This window comes from Colobus angolensis, unplaced genomic scaffold, assembly GCF_000951035.1.
Source record: "Colobus angolensis palliatus isolate OR3802 unplaced genomic scaffold, Cang.pa_1.0 Scaffold249, whole genome shotgun sequence".
NCBI classification, from domain to species: Eukaryota; Metazoa; Chordata; class Mammalia; order Primates; family Cercopithecidae; genus Colobus; species Colobus angolensis.
In genome coordinates this window covers 1,912,564-1,928,594 of record NW_012115699.1, presented here as the reverse complement: position 1 = coordinate 1,928,594, position 16,031 = coordinate 1,912,564, and the positions used below count along the sequence as shown (strand labels likewise).

Here is a 16,031-nt window from a genome sequence, read left to right as displayed (position 1 = left end):
AATGATATCATTATTGTGAGAACTGTTTAGTTTTTAGTGTTGGAACTGTTTGGTTTCCATTTATTGCCAGTTTTTATGTATTTATTTACAACCTTTACTTTTTAGGGGGGCACAGGAGTTGAGGAATAAAACATTGACTACAGATGTTACAGAGTAACTTGCTGAGATAGAAGTTCATTGGTTTTAGCATTCTCCAAGCTGACCCCTAGGCAGGTCTCCTTCGAGTTTCTAAAAATGTGAGTTGGTGGGTTCCTCCTTCCTACCCACCCTCTAACCCAAGTCCAGAGCTTATGAATTTTAGGACCCGGAGAAGATAATGCTTCTCCCTAAGAAGAAAAGATAGAGGTCAATGTTTAGAGAAGGCAAGGTTGAAGCCCCTGGACCTAGGAAAATTAGCAGCTTTAGCTGCCACTGAAGAATGAGGGATGGGGGATGAGGAATGCACAGTGTGTGGACAGAGACCTGTGCCCACTACCAGGCATATGTGAGGCTACATGGGGAGCTCACTGCAGATGCCAACCATGGAAAGAGATGGCTGCAGGGCCCACCCTCAATCTAAGCAGGAGAATTATTTTTACTAGAAAATTGAATTTTGCTGAGAGCCAAGGAATACAAGCTTGAGAAATATAGTATTTTAAAAATCTGAAATGAACTATTAAATATAATGACTTAGAATCCCATTTTTTGTCTTTTGTTTAGAGAAACGTATCAGTGGTTTTTAATCAGGGCTACCAAGAGAATCTTGGAAGGAAATAACAATTTGTTAGAAAAGAATATTTTCTAATTTTGTAATCATAGAGACTGATTTGCTATTATAAAAGTAACACATAATTGAAGGAGCTGGGATTTGATTTTACCCTACTTAAAAGTAAATAAGTTAGCATCTTGTTTCATGAACATTGGTAGAAGACGTAGACTCTTGGGTTGGAGACAATCACTTTATTATTCATGACATAACATGACCATCAGCATGTTTGCAAAGGTTCCCCTTGTCCCCAAGTCCCAGATGGGTGACACCACAGGCCCAGATGAATGGTACACACATAGTAGGTTTACTTCACAGAAAAGGAGCACTGAGCTTAAGGAATACGCTGCTTTTATAGGAAGCAATAAATACACCTGTTCTTTGTTTCAAGTGACACAACCTCATCCTTCACGGCTGGCCACAGCAAAGCCACACCTGAGAAATGTCCTGGGTAAAGAGGGCGGAGGACCTTGCATTCTTAGTATACCCAGCAATACGTGTGGGAGCTCAAAAAACAAACAAATAATATTTACTATAGGAAATGTGCATTATAATAACAATAACAAAACCCAGTTACTACTTATATTATCCAGAAACTACAAATGGTTAATTTGGTCCTACAAACTAGTTCCAGAGTTGAGAGAAGCTTATGGGCAGCTGCTGGAGTTACACTTGAAGTTCAGGTGATAATATTATTTTTTTCATGTCAAATGAGTAAGGTGTCAATGTTGTAATAAGGTTAGAGGGAGGCACATCTCACACAGGAGTGGGAAAACCCAATCATCATCATGCTTATGATCATAAAAGGATCTAGGTGATAATATTTATGAAGCAAATATTCTTGTTAGGACAGCTGAAGTTCATCAAATACCTTTGAGCTCACTACTTGGGGTTGGGATTAGTCTTTCAGGTTGAAGTCACTAAGGAACCCATGGTCCATTTCCTTAAATTTCAAGGACTGTCCTGATGTCTCAGAGATAGCACTGTCTGTGAATACGGTGAGGGCTTCCTTGCATAGGCAGTCTAAGATTGTCTGCTTCTAAGCTCTTGCCTCTTCCCAAGCATGTAGTGAAATCTGAGCCAGTCACAACAAAACAGGTTAGAATAAGGCTTGATCACCACAGCAGGCAGGCTATCCACCTTCTTCTTCTTCTTTTTTTTTTTTTTGACGGAGTCTTTTTCTGTCCCCCAGGCTGGAGTGCAGTGGAATAATCACAGCTCACTACAACCTTTGCCTCCCAGGCTCAAGGGATTCTGCCATCTCAGCCTGCTGAGTAGCTGGGACTATAGGCACCTGCCACCATGCCCGACTAATTTTTATATTTTGATAGAGATAGGATTTTGCCATGTTGGAAAGGCTGCTCTCAAACTCCTGCCCTCAAATGATCCACCTGCCTCGGCCTCCCAAAGTGCTGAGATTACAGGCGTGAGCCACTGCACCTGGCCTCTACCTTCAATTCTGAGCTCAGAAAACTCCCTGTTCCTCAAGCTTTGAGGCCTATTTACTTTGCTTCATCATGTATTCATTATTAACCCTTCCTTCATCCTGTTTAGTAAATATATATTGAGTTACTACTAGACTGGGAGCTCCGTGAAGCAATGAGGGCACATTCTTCCTGCCCTCAGGACACCAAAGCCGGGGAAATCTCATGCAAGCATTTTTTTGGATGAACTCTGGAATGTTGTATGGAAACAAACCAAGTGTTTGCTATGCTGTTAGTCGACTAAAATATGTAATTTGTGTGTGTGTGTGTGTGTGTGTGTTTTAAAAAAATAGCCAAACAAAACCCTATATTACCATTCAAAATTAAATTTGCAGGAAAAATAATTGCTTGATCTGTGTAGAATGCTTGAACATGCTTATATCCCTTGAAATTATTAGCAAAGATGCACTCGTGATTTTAAAAATGTAACAAAACATGAATTAAATTATACAAGAAAACATCAACAGATCTCTTGATAGTCTTTTTAAAAAGGATGAAAAGGTCCAGATTGAACAACTAACTAAAACTTAGATCTTAGAAGTTAATAACTTAGGTTGTATTCTCTTCCTTTCACTTGCCCACAGGAAAAAGAGAACAGTACTTAGGTGACAGCCCAGGCTAGCCATGTGCGTGCTCTCAGCATTAGCGCTGAGGTATGAGTATTAACGCTGTTGGTACGAGTGAGCTGCAGGTCCAGAAATACCTCTCCAGTAACACACTTTGGAAATAATCCCTCACAGGGTAGCCATGTCACTTTTATTAGTTGTAAAACACACCACTCACTTTTTGCTGGTGATAAAGTGATTACTTCATTGACGTTTTGGAAAACTGCAGCGACATACTGTCTTAGCAAATGCTTTGAAACAACAAGTTGTTTTTATTTTTAGAGAAGAGTGTTTTGAACACTATTGATTAGTATTTATTTAAGGAAGTTTTATGGGCATGGTGGCTCATGCCTGTAATCCCAGCACTTTGGGAGGTCCAGGCAAGAGGATTGCTTGAACCCAGGAGTTGGAGACCAGCCTGGGCAACATAGAAAGACTTCCATCTCTACAAATCATTTTTAAAAAATTAGCTGTGTGTGGTGGTGTGTGCCTGTGATCCCAACTACTCAGGAGACTGAGGCAGGAGCATTGCCTGAGACTGGGAGTTTGAGGCTGCAGTGAGCCATGATTGTGCCACTGCACTCAAGCCTGGGTAACAGAGAGAGACCCCGTCTCAAAACAAACAAACAAAAATAGCCGATTACTAGCCACTAGGTTTTAGCCAATAGCACTGACATTCCTTAGGCCAGCTTATCAGAAAAGATATGAAATGCTGGCGATTGTAGGAACAAAATTTTGTAGTGAATAAGCCTTTGATGTGGCAGAAATCTAAACAATATTTGATTGAGGCTAAGCCCTACCCTTGCCTCTACTGACGAGACAAAAGCTGAGGGCTCCAGTCTGATGGGTCTTTGTACCCAGCCAACCAAGGGAGTGCATTCAGATCAAGGGCATGCTCGAGAGAGCTCTCTGTGTTAGCTATTATTAATGGTTCCCAATTTATAGGAAGAACATTAGTTTAATAACTTGTCCGAGGTCACTTTGCTCAGCTAAATGAGTGATGAATGTTTGATTCAAACCAGGCCTATCAAATCCCTAAATCTGTGCTTTTCAGGGCCGGGAAGAGGAAAAGTTTGCTAAGGCAGAAATCAGAGGGTGGAACAACAATCCTTACCTCTTCCCTCCCCAGCCAGAGCAGCTCTGGCTGAGATCACATTTGAAGAAATCCTTTTGCTGTTAAGAAGAAAATAAGGAAAAAAAAAAAAAAAAAAAAGGAAAGGAAAGAAAAATTCCAGCCTTGCACTAGTCTGAGATATTTTGAGGCTGAATTAAATAAAACCAGATGTTAATTTATTATCAAAATTCTCAGCCTATAACAGTAGTTCTCAAATCTTGTGTACTTAAGAATCTGCTTGAGTGCTTGTTTAACCTGGAGAGTCTTAAGCTCCACCCTCAGAGACTGGATTGAATAGGTCTGGTTTGGGGTAAAGCACAGGAATTTGCCATTTTCACAGGTGTCCCAGGAGCATTGGATGCAGGTGGTTACAGAACTGCATTTTGAAAAACTGAACAAAGATGTTTTGAAAATAAAAAGAAAAATGTAGGCAGAGAGTGCCAGAAGTGGTTTGATCTCACCCATTTGGCATAAGTGCTACTCCCTTTGGAAAGCCCTCTGTGAATGACTCAGTAAGGCCTGTCTTAAATCGTGAATCTGTTCCCTGGTTTGACATTGGAGAGAGAGTAGTTACTGTCATGGAAAGGAGAAAGTGAGTCTTAGGACTCAGTCTTTAGCCTGTAAGGGAGACTACCAAACAGGGAAAAAGAAGGAAAAGCTCAGGAGTGCTCCAAAGCCAACAGAAGAATATGTGAGCAGAAACAAAAGAAATGAACAAAGCAGTTTTCCTCCTGAATGATATTGAGTAGAATTTCTTAGGAAGGCAGAGGCAGGGACCACACTGCTACCCATTAAATTATGGCCTGACAGCCAGTTACAGGCCAGTCCCTTTCAGCCGAGAGCAATGTTCTGAGAACCCTTCCCACTTGGACTCAACATCACATCCCTGGCAAGGCTTCAGTACAAGAATATGAGCTCCAGGAAGCATCAGTGATGGGGTTGGTGGCAGCCCAGATTTTTGTTGCAGGAGGAGCTAGATGCAGTAGTCTGTAGGTAGGGAGAGGGTGAAGTTGAATTTGCTGAGGATTTCATATAACACCGAAAAGATCATAATCCATATCAAGTTCATGTCCTTGATGACATTAAGTGAGATCCCATAGTTGTGGCCACCCATGCACATGTGATAGAACTTGATAATAAATTGGTTTCACTGTCTTTCCTACTCCCTGCTATTTTCCCCAGGAGAGACATGGGTTATGAAGGCTCCAGCATTACTGAATTTGTACTCGGCTTGCCGAGGTTTGGTTCAGCTGTGCATCAGGGAGGGCCCACGTGGAGACTCAAGATCAGCCTGAACTCTCCGCATGCTGGATTCTCAAGGTCCCAGGTAAGCTGCCCTGGGGTACCATGGCTGGCTTAGGAACCAGGGGTCTGTGTATGTTGCTGGAGCATTTCCCTCAGATGCTACTAATCCATGTGAATGTGTAGTCCATGAGTGGTTTCTAAGCCTGCCTGTTCCCTGTCTCGTGTGTGAATTTTTTCCATACCTGTTTCTTACATGTGCAGAGACTCTTGGTTTGCTGGGCATCTCCATACAATCTCCCCACAGTGACCTCAAATTCACAATGTTCTAAACTAAATTAACATTTCCTACCTAAGCAGACCTGCTGCTCTGTATTTCTATCTTGGATGAAACAGCCACCCAGCTGCGCATATCATATCCTCGGGAATCTTCCTTGACTCCTCCCTCTTGCTTACCCTCATCATCCAACTGAGACCAAGTCCTGTGGAGACTACCCCATAAATAATTCTTCAACCCGTTCTCTCCCCTGGAGCCTTTGCCACTGCTCTGGTTCAGTCTTCATTTTCCCAGCAGATTTGCAAATGCTTCCTTACCAATCTCTCTTCTGGGGTTTCTCACATAATGTGTTATTGGCATTTTCAGAAGGACAATTGTACATTTGTGCAAAATGTTTCTGACATTATATATACATATCTATCTATCTATCTATCTATATACATATATATGTTTTTTTTTCGGACAGTCTCCCTCTGTGGAGGCTGGAGTGCAGTGTGCAATAGTGCAATCTGTCACCCAGCCTGGAGTGCAGTGGCACCATCTCAGCTCACTACAACCTCTGCCCACCAGGTTCAAGCAGTTCTTGTGCCCTAGCCTCCCAAGTAGCTGGGACTACAGGCGTGTGCCATCACGCCCAGCTGATTTTTGTATTTTTAGTAGTGATGGGGTTTCACCATGTTGGTCAGGCTGGTTTTGAACTCCTGACCTCAAGCAATCCACCCACCACAGCCTCCGAAAGTGCTGGGGTTAGAGGCATGAGCCACTGTGTCCCGGCCCCATATGATTTTTTTGCATCTGTGGCCTGAATGCTGGAAATGTTGATAGTACCTTTTAATTGTAACAACCAACCTCTCCTTCCGCAAGTGGTGCTAGAAAGGAGTGAAGCTCTGGTCAGGGACTCAGGGATGTGAAAGGACAAATTAGAGCCACAGGAGCCATTGGGGTGATCTGAGCAAAATCTGAAGGCAGGAGCCTGTGCTTTGGGTGGGGCTTCTATACCCTCCTAGGGTAGGAATGCAGCTCCCCCAGGGAGCTTTGATGCAGCACACATTGTATCTTTACCCCATGCCATGTCCTCCTTCAATTGTGTCTTCTATCACCTTTATTTTCTACTCATTCTACACCGTACCTCTAGGAGACTGATTTCACTTTTTACATCCTCCAAATATCATGGAAATGCCAATTTCTCCCAAACTTGCGTATCTACTTCAAGGTATCTCTTCTCAGGGCTAGGCACAGTGGCTCATGCCTGTAATTCTAGCACTTTGGGAGACCAAGGCAGGAGGATTGTTTGAGGCCAGAAGTTTGAGACCAGCCTGGGAAATATAGCGAGACCCTGCCTCTACAAAAATAAAAGAAAAAAAATAGCCAGTTGTAGTGGTGCATGCCTTTAGTCCTGGCTTATCAGGAGCCTGAAGTAGGAGAATCACTTGAGCCCAAGAGTTTGAGGCTGCAGTGAGCTATGATCGTGCCACTGCACTCCAGCCTGGGTAACGGAGTGAGAACATGTTTCTAAAAAAATAAAAATTTAAGCTGGGAATGGTGGCTCACACCTGTAATCCCAGCACTTTGGGAGGCTGAGGCGGGTGGATCACTTGAGGTCAGGAGATCAAGACCAGCCTGGCCAACATGGTGAAACCCCATTTCTACTAAAAATACAAAAAATTAGCCAGGTGTGGTGGCACATGCCTGTAATCCCAGCTACTCGGGAGGCTGAGACATGAGAATCATTTGAACCTGGGAAGCGGAGGTTGCACTGAGCCAAGATCACACCACCGCACCCCAGCCTTGGTGATAGAGTGAGACTCTGTCTCGAAATTTTTTTTAAAATAAAAATAAAGATTTAAAAAGTAAAAAATTAGATATTTCTTCTCAGCTCAAGACCTTTGAATATATTAAAAATTTAGTATGTGAAAAAAGTGCCTATTCAAATCAGTTCAGAAAGGTAAACTATTCAACAAATAGTGTTTGTACACTCAGGAAAAGGTTAAGGTAGATCCTTGAACCATTTATAGAAACATATACTTGATTGTTGAATAAATATAAACGTAAAGTCATAGAAAAAAATAAAAGGTATGTAAAGTCTTCTTAAAACATAAATTTAAAGAAACATGAAAGAAGAGATTGATAAACCTGGTTATATCAATACTGATAACTTCTGAATATCACATCATAAACAAAATTAAAGACTAGGCTGGTCCAACCAAGAATTAATATCCAGAATATAAAAAGACCTGTATGCAAAAAAGAAAAACATGCACAATTCAGTATTGAACTGTATACGTATATTAATATTTGCAGAAGAAAATAATATGAATGACCATGAAATATAATAATTTCAATCTAGTTAGTAATAAGGGGAATTAAATTGGAGCAGTAATAAGATATTATTTCTTCTGTCCAGGTTGAAAGAGAGAAAGAGTGAGACTGAGAGAAAGAGGCAGAGAGAAAGAACGGAAGTGGGGACCAGATATTTACTCCATATACAGTTGACAGGGGGTATAAAATCTCAGTGGTGAATTGAAAGAAATTTTGGTAGTAGCTTAGAATTTAAAATATAGATACTCTTTGACCAAGCAATTCCACATCTTATTTACTTTCAAGGAAAACTCATGGATATGCAGAAAACATACTACAACGATGTTCATTGCAAACACTGCTTGTTCTAGCAAAGAATTGAAAGAACTGAGAGAAAACCAATGGTTAAATATACTATGGCACATCACTGGCTAAATAAATATACTATAACTTATTCATATCTTAAGATACTATATAGAAGATAAAAACTAATTAGATACATATGTACGGATGTGGATGTTTAGTGAGAAGACATGTTTAAAATTAAAATAGTATCATATATTGTTATATAAAAATAAGCAAAGAACTAACTGCTTTACTTGACAAAGGACGTTTTTGGTAAAGGGTGAGCAAACCAAGAAAGAGATACACCTTCAATTTATCTTTTTGAGAGTTTTGTTGCCAAATGCATCCTTAGTATTGCCATAAGAAAACTGAAATAAAGAAGATACTAGATGTTACCCCTTTCCTTTATGGAAAAGTGAAGGGAACAATCCCTGAGAGTGAAGAACGAAATACAAGCAATTACATCAGAAAGGAACCCTGCAACTTGTGTTCTCTCTCTCTCTTATCCTTGCCCAAGGAGCAGAGCGATCATCGACAGCAAGCAGTGGCTACCACCAGGTGGCACCACCTGCCTGCCAGCTTCTTGCTCAGGAGAGCTACTGCAGCTTTTCATTGAGATTTCTCCCCTCTCTGTTCAGAAACATTTCTCTAGTAACCTACTGTAGAATTGATCCCCGAAAGTATAAAGATCTGCCCTCTGCCTTACTTGGCACTAGGAATTTTATTCCTATTTTGTTGATGGAGAGATTTCTCTCACCTCCATCCCTACAACCAATATATATATTTTAAAAATGCATAATTACATACATAATAAATATAGTATGTATATATAATATATAATTACATAAATTATATAACATATATACATCTAAACATATACATATATACACATATGTGTATATGTATATATTATATCGTATCTGTTATATATGTTATATACATATATTATATGCATGTATATATGCATATATAATTACATTCCACAAATTTAGCATATATAATATGTAATATATTTAATTATATTTTATAAGTGTATATATCCATGTAATTATGTTATATATGTATATATAATTTATATTTTATATACAAATTATATGTACATATATGTTATATATATATATAATTCCATTCTACAAATTTAACAAATGCCTTGGGCTCTTAAGTATTATTTCTTGGCTGGGCATGGTGGCTTGCACCTGCAATCCCAGCCCTTTGGGAGGCTGAGATGGGAGAATTGCTTGAGGCCAGGTGTTTGAGGCCAGTCTGGGCAGCATAGCAAGAACCTGCCTCTACAAATGTTTCTTTGATTTAAAAAAAATATTTTTTTGAGTTTAAGTCACAAAGTTCCTAATTAGCATAGCACCCTCCAACTGACAATCAGAAGCCATCACTATCCACCTGACAGCACTCCCCTAATGCTTTTACATTACTCCCTTCTCTGTAGCTCTCAGCACGCAGGACCCTGGTCCCCAGTTGGTGTAGGGCTCTTCTCTGTGGTGAGGAGATACTAGAAAGATGATGTTTTCTCCTCAGAAACAAACCATGTATGTCTTGCTCAAATGTAGATTTGAGGTTATTTCTAATTCTCCTTTGTGTCAGGAGTTCAGTGCCACTGAAAATTTTTAATGCTCAAAATGGCAAATATTACATCCTATCATGTTCCCTTGGATATCCAAGTGTACATGATGAGAGTTGGCAGTTGATATAAGAGTCTGTCTGGGGTACAACAGAGTGATCTGGAGATACAAGTAAACACAACTATTAGAATAGTTTGAGATACTAATTGATGTTTCCTTCTCTTGCGTATTTCATTTAAAAAAAATTCTGAACTTTCCCCCTTACCACCTCCATTCAAGAAGATGGACCTGTTTAAATCAATTGCTTTAGGGGAGGAGCACAACAGCAAAAGACAATCTGCTGACCTCTGGCTAAAGCCCACACTCAGATGCCTCTGAGGCTGAACATCATAGCAGAGGGAATGCCTTTGAGTCGAAAATCAGAGTTCCCTTCAGTGGTGTGGGGCTGGGAGGAAGTCTGGTGTTGGAGTCTGAAAGGTTAGGAAGATCCCAGAAAGGAATGGCCATAGCCTTCTAGTGATTTCCAAGCACCAGAGGCACAGAGCAGTGGGTAGGTCCTGAGGAGACAGGCCATGCATGGTACCACCTGGGCAGAGTTCTTAGGAGAGTGGGGAAGAGCAAAGGATGATAGGACTCCAGAGGGTCTTAGGGGGCCTGAGGCCAGTGAGCAGGTAGCAAGGGGAAATAGATGTTTTTTGTTTTGTTTTGTTTGATACAGGGTCTTTTTCAGTTGCCCAGTGGCACAATCTTAGCTGGGACTACAGTTGCACACCACCACACCTGGCTAATGTTTCAATTTTGTGTGGAGATGGGAGTCTCACCATGTTACCCAAGCCGGTCTCGAGCTCCTGGGGTGAAGTGAAAAGCCCACCTCCACTTCCCAAAGTGCTGGAATTGCAGGCGTGAGCTGTGCCGCCCAGCAAGATAAAGCTGATTCTCAAGAAAGGCACAGAGGAAGTAGAGAGCTGCTGCCTCACTGGAAAGGACTAAGGTGGCCTCTGTATGGCTGGGGTGAGGGTAAACCTGAAGATATTGGGATTCAATTTCTACTCTTCCCATGGAAAAGAGGCAAGGGTGGGGCTCCACATAGAAATTAAGATAAATCTAAATGAAGATATATTCCTTTTACATAAATCTGAGGACTGAGAGTCCTCCTTAAAACAGAGACAGGTCTTGTTTCCTTATCAGTGCTTCACAATAATGATAATTTATAGGGAACTTCCCAGAATATTTATGCTTTTTCTATCATGAGGTGGCCAGATGGCTCCCTGGTTTCCTGAATGAAGTCTGGAAAAAGTTACAGATGTGGAAAGAGACAAAACAGTCTAAAACTACAAGCAACAGGAGGCACTGGGCATTGGAGGTTGGCTGCAAGTAAAGAATAAACATAGAACACTTCAATTAAATGATCATATATTCACTCATCCTTTATGCTTTGGCATCTTTTAGGAAATCTTCCAGTGCTTTCACCCAAGCCTTCTTATCTTCTTAGCAACACATTTCGCTTAGCTGGTATCGTATTCCTATCTTTGGCTTCAACTAACATCTCTTCTTGGTGGCTTCTTGATCTACTTCTTCCCAAACACCTAAACTAAGCTTTGGGTACAGACCTGAAACTGTCTGCTGGCCTCATTCCAGGACACATCCTTTGGGCAATAAAATTTAGCATGTCCAAATCATAACTCATCTGGTTTCATTTTTCTGGCCAAATAATAAGACAAAAACCACAAAGGCATTGGAAAAAAATAAAACATTTATTAAAGTGCCTGGCAAGGAGTACACGTCAGTGAATACATCCACTGAGAACTTTGCAGAGGGGAAAAGTTAGGAGGGTTTGAGTGCTAGGAAAGGGAGAGCTCAGGCTAGGATGCTAATTAAGGATTGAATGAGTCCATGTGTCTTTCCCATTGTTCACTGGTCAGCAAAGATCTTCCAGTAGTTCTGTTAGGTCTGTCTTCTTAGGGTCACTCAATTTCATGGTTCTTTCTCAATCAGTTGGGATGAAATACCTAATTTTATGTTGTCATCTCCTGGGGCAAGTATAAGTGGAAAATTTCCCTTTGACAATTTTACCTCCTTTTTGCCATTAAAGTCATTGTTTGTTTTGCATCTAAACACTGCTTTTTTTCTATCTGTAGAATAGATCCTCAAAATGAGATTTCTAGTCCAATAGGTATGTGGATTTGTGATTTCATTAGAAATTGTCCAAGTAACAGCTGAGGGCAGTGGCTCCCACCTGTAATCCCAGCACTTTGGGAGGCCAAGGCAGGTGGATCATCTGAGGTCAGGAGTTTGAGATCAGCCTTGCAAACATGGTGAAACCCTGTCTCTACTAAAAATAATAATTAAAAAATTAGCTGAGCATAGTGGCGTGCACCAGTAATCCCAGCTACTCAGGAGGCTGAGGTAGGAGAATCACTTGAACCCGGGAGGCAGAGGTTGCAGTAGCCAAAATCACACCACTGCACTCCAGCCTGGGCAGCAGAGTGACACTTCGTCTCAAACAAACAAACAACAAAAATTGTCCAAGTATCTTTCAAAAGTGTAGAGATTCACTCACCACCAACAATCGTAGGCATTTTTATTTCCTTCCTCTTTGTTAGTTCCGCATGTTAGCTCTTTTAAATTTTTGTTACAAATATGCAACTAGAAGAAATAATACCCAGTGTTCAATAGAGCAATAGTTAATATAAATAGTTAATATTAATATAACACATATAATATAATATATAGACATATATAGTTAATATTAATCTATCATACATTTCAAAATAGCTAAAAGAGAACAATTTGAATGTTCCTAGCATGAAAAAAAGATAAACATTGAAGGTAATAGATATCCCAGTTACCCTGCTGATTATATGAACATATCAAATTATCACAAGCACCCTGAAAACATGTTTCAATTTAAATCAATAAAAATAGAAATCTTTTTTATTAAAATTATTTAAATATTTGCCAATCTTAGATGTGAAAACTATTTCATTTTTGTATTAATTTACATCTCCCTAGTAGTGAGATTGAATTTCCTGTTGTAGGTTTGTTAGTTATATACATTTATTCATTTTATCAATTACCTGTTCAAATCCTTTGCCCATTTTTCTATTAGTCTGTTTTAAAATAAATTTGTAGGCATTCTTTGTATATTAGGTATAGTAACCTGTGTATCACATGTATTAAAAGTATTTTGTCTGCCCTATCATTTGTGTTTTCTTTCTGGTAACTTTTATCATAAACATTAAAAAATACTAGTCTAACATACCAATCTAATCATTTATGACTTCTGGATTTTATGTCTTCTTAAGGAATCCTCATTCTCAAAATTTTACACCAATTCTTCCAATATGTAAATAAAATACCCTCATAATATATGATTTTCATTTTTTTATAGTGTTCTTCTTCTTTGTCTTGGTAGGGCACCCAAAGAGATGAGTTGGTTTCTTCCTGCAGTCTGGTAGCCCCTCGGATTCTTGGAGATGCTTCAGTTGACTAGAGCTTCCTATCTGATTATAGCAGTCCATGTGGTGATGTCAGATGCCAAGGCAGAGCCAGCCTTTGGTGAATGGAGATGTGAATGGGAAAGCAGAGAAGGGGGGCACGGATATGTGGATGTGGCTAGATACTGCATGGAATTCAGCCTCCCACAGTGGAAGTGAAGTGGAATAAAGTGGGTGCTGAGGACCTACTTCGGGAAGGCCTCAGGTACCCGCTGCACGTGGGGTCAGAGTGACTGATGCTTTGTGTCTCCAAATGATAAACCTCATAGAAGGTAGTGAAAGATCAGAAAGTTCTTCCTCCAGATCTGAGAGAATGACTCCTTTCTTTGCTAGTGCCCATAGTGTGGGTGTAGTGTGGGTGTTTAGACTTTTTCTGCCTTACAAGGGCATGTGATAGAAGAGGTTGCATTTCCTTGTTTCTCGTCCCTCCCAGATATCAGCAACACCTCTGGCCACTCTCCAGGGTGTTGGAATTGTACCCTGCCCTCTGGCTGTGTCCACAGTGCTGAGATACTCTTTAGACACTTACGTCTAGATAAAGACCTTGATACATATTGGGCCATTAGGCAGCTTGTGGACTGCTTTTCACTTCACCCTAGCTGGCCATGTGTGAGATAGAGCACTATTGACAAGTAGCTCTCATTTGGGGGATGCACGAGGGGAGGAACACACAGGCTGCTGTGGTTGGTCACCTACTCCCGGTATTTTTCCTGGATCTTTGCCTTTCCAACCTAGAAACTCCCACCATCACCTCAGTTATCTAGATTTAAACCTTCTGCTGAGCTGTGGAGTAATGTAATTCTGCCAAAGAATGTTTGGCTCTATCCTTTGTCTCATTCCTGAAATCCTACACATGAATCTAGCACAGAATGTTTCTGCAGCAGACCTCAGGAGAGCTGCCTTCATCACATAGCAGATGACTAGCCTTGCCTCCCTTACTCTGTCTCCTCTTGCTCAATTCAAGTCCCCACTTTGGAAACACTTCTCTTGCTATGCCTTGGAACCCTCTCCAGAACATGATGCTTTTCTGTTTTTCCTTCAGCTCCATTTGCATGGCAAAGTTTGGGCAAAGGTTGCTCATGTAAGTACCTCCTTAGAATCAACTAACCATGCCTACTTCCTGACTAGTTCAGGGAAGAAGTCTATCACATGGAAGGGGGAACTTTGGAAGGAGACTAAGGAAATACAAGTAGAAGCAGTGGAGAAAAACCAGGAGAGAGCAGTGGCATAGAAGCCAATGGAAAAAAGAATTTCAGGAAGGAAGAAGTTTTCTATCTTTGGAAAACGAAATCTCCCTGGTGGAAAGGATGAGTACAATGGACATTTCAAGGTGCCTGCCTGCATGTTTTGTGTTCCTAACTGGAGCAGTGCCTACCAAGGTGGAGCAGGGTGGGCAAGGGTACCAGTAGGAGTGGGTCCTACTGGGCAAGGGTACCAGTGGGAGTGGGTCCTACTGGGCAAGGGTAACAGTGGGAGTGGTTCCAGTGGGGAGGAGTATTTTATTGCTGAGACTGTTTAGAATTGCTGGTACATGGTGATAATAGAAAGCAGATGAATATTCAGTTGAGTTTATTATTGTTTTTACATTATATAATAATGTAAAACAGGCACTCCCTTATTGCACTCAGGGCAGACCACTCCTATCCTCTATCACCCCCTTAGTACACTGCTGAAATTTATTTTGTCCAGAATGGATGAGTCTGGGACAAGCAGAAGCCCAGAACTACAAGGAAGGCAAACTCTATTTTCTGCTTAATAAAGCAAGCTATTGATTTTTAAGGCATACCAGAGAAGAGAGGCATGCCTGACCCAGAAAACAGAGAAACAGAGAATATTTAGGAGGAAGAGAATAGCTAGACTTATGGTGACATATATCTTCTCCATTATCCCAAATTCTGGGGAAAAACCTTGTGGACTGGCTTGGGTTGGGGTGAATGACGAATCCTGGAAATGGGGTGAAGAAAAGAGACAACTCATCACAGGAAACAAACACAAGTGAAATCATGAGTTCATGAAAAGCTAAGACTGAGAGCCAAAGAGACCATGAAGAACCTCGGGAGTCTTGGAGGGGCACTGGACTTCACATGGCATCATGTAGGAGCAGAACCTTTGGAATGTGAGTATAAAGAGGCAGAAATCCATTTGCTTCTTCATGGCTTCTCTGTAGTAAGAGGGACAGGTGAGTGGGCCCAGGTGCACTCAGAGAAATGAAGTGTAGAACAGGCAGCCCTGGCCTGGCCTCTGGAGATCTTAAGCTCAGGTATGGAAGATCTGTGATGCTGACAGACCAATCAAAGAGATTCGCAGTGGAAGCCTACCAGCAATGCAGTGTGGGTTAGCATGGTGGGTCCCTTCTGATAAATTGCTTAAGAACCAAACATGGCAGACAGAGCAGTAGAAACACATTTGGGATCTTGGTTTCAAACATTAACCATAGTATGCCTTCAACAAAAGTCAGTTGCATTAATTAAAATGACCCAATAGGAGTGAAAAGTGGTGGGAAAAAATAGGATATAAGCACTCAAATTTACATATTTAGAGGTGAGTAGAGTTGAGCTCAAATAGGTCCTAGGAGCAATGACTCAGTGGACGCCTAACAAACAATTACCGAGCAACTACTTTGTGTAAAACTTTACACTAGGGACTAGAAATAAAAAATTTCTTAAGACCTTGTCGTTAACCTGTGGAGTTTCTGTTACAGAGCATGTCATTCTCACATGGGTGAGTTGTGCCCTCCCCTCAGTTTTTCTTCTCTACCAAGATTTCCTGACCATCTTTCAAGATTCAGTTCAAATCTCACTTTCTTGATGAAACTACCCAACAATGCCAACAACAAAAAAATTAACT

The 16,031-nt window shown here is 40.8% G+C and overlaps 1 protein-coding gene across 1 annotated transcript in view; it reads left to right on the top strand.

Annotated features, from left to right (window-relative positions):
• Positions 1–5,131: 5,131 nt before the first annotated feature.
• EVA1A (eva-1 homolog A (C. elegans)) overlaps positions 5,132–16,031 on the top strand; it is a 143,954-nt gene continuing 133,054 nt past the window's right edge. Inside the window, exon 1 of the mRNA XM_011946115.1 lies at positions 5,132–5,275. The gene's annotated coding sequence lies outside the window, so the exon portion shown is untranslated. The remainder of the gene's footprint in view (positions 5,276–16,031) is intronic.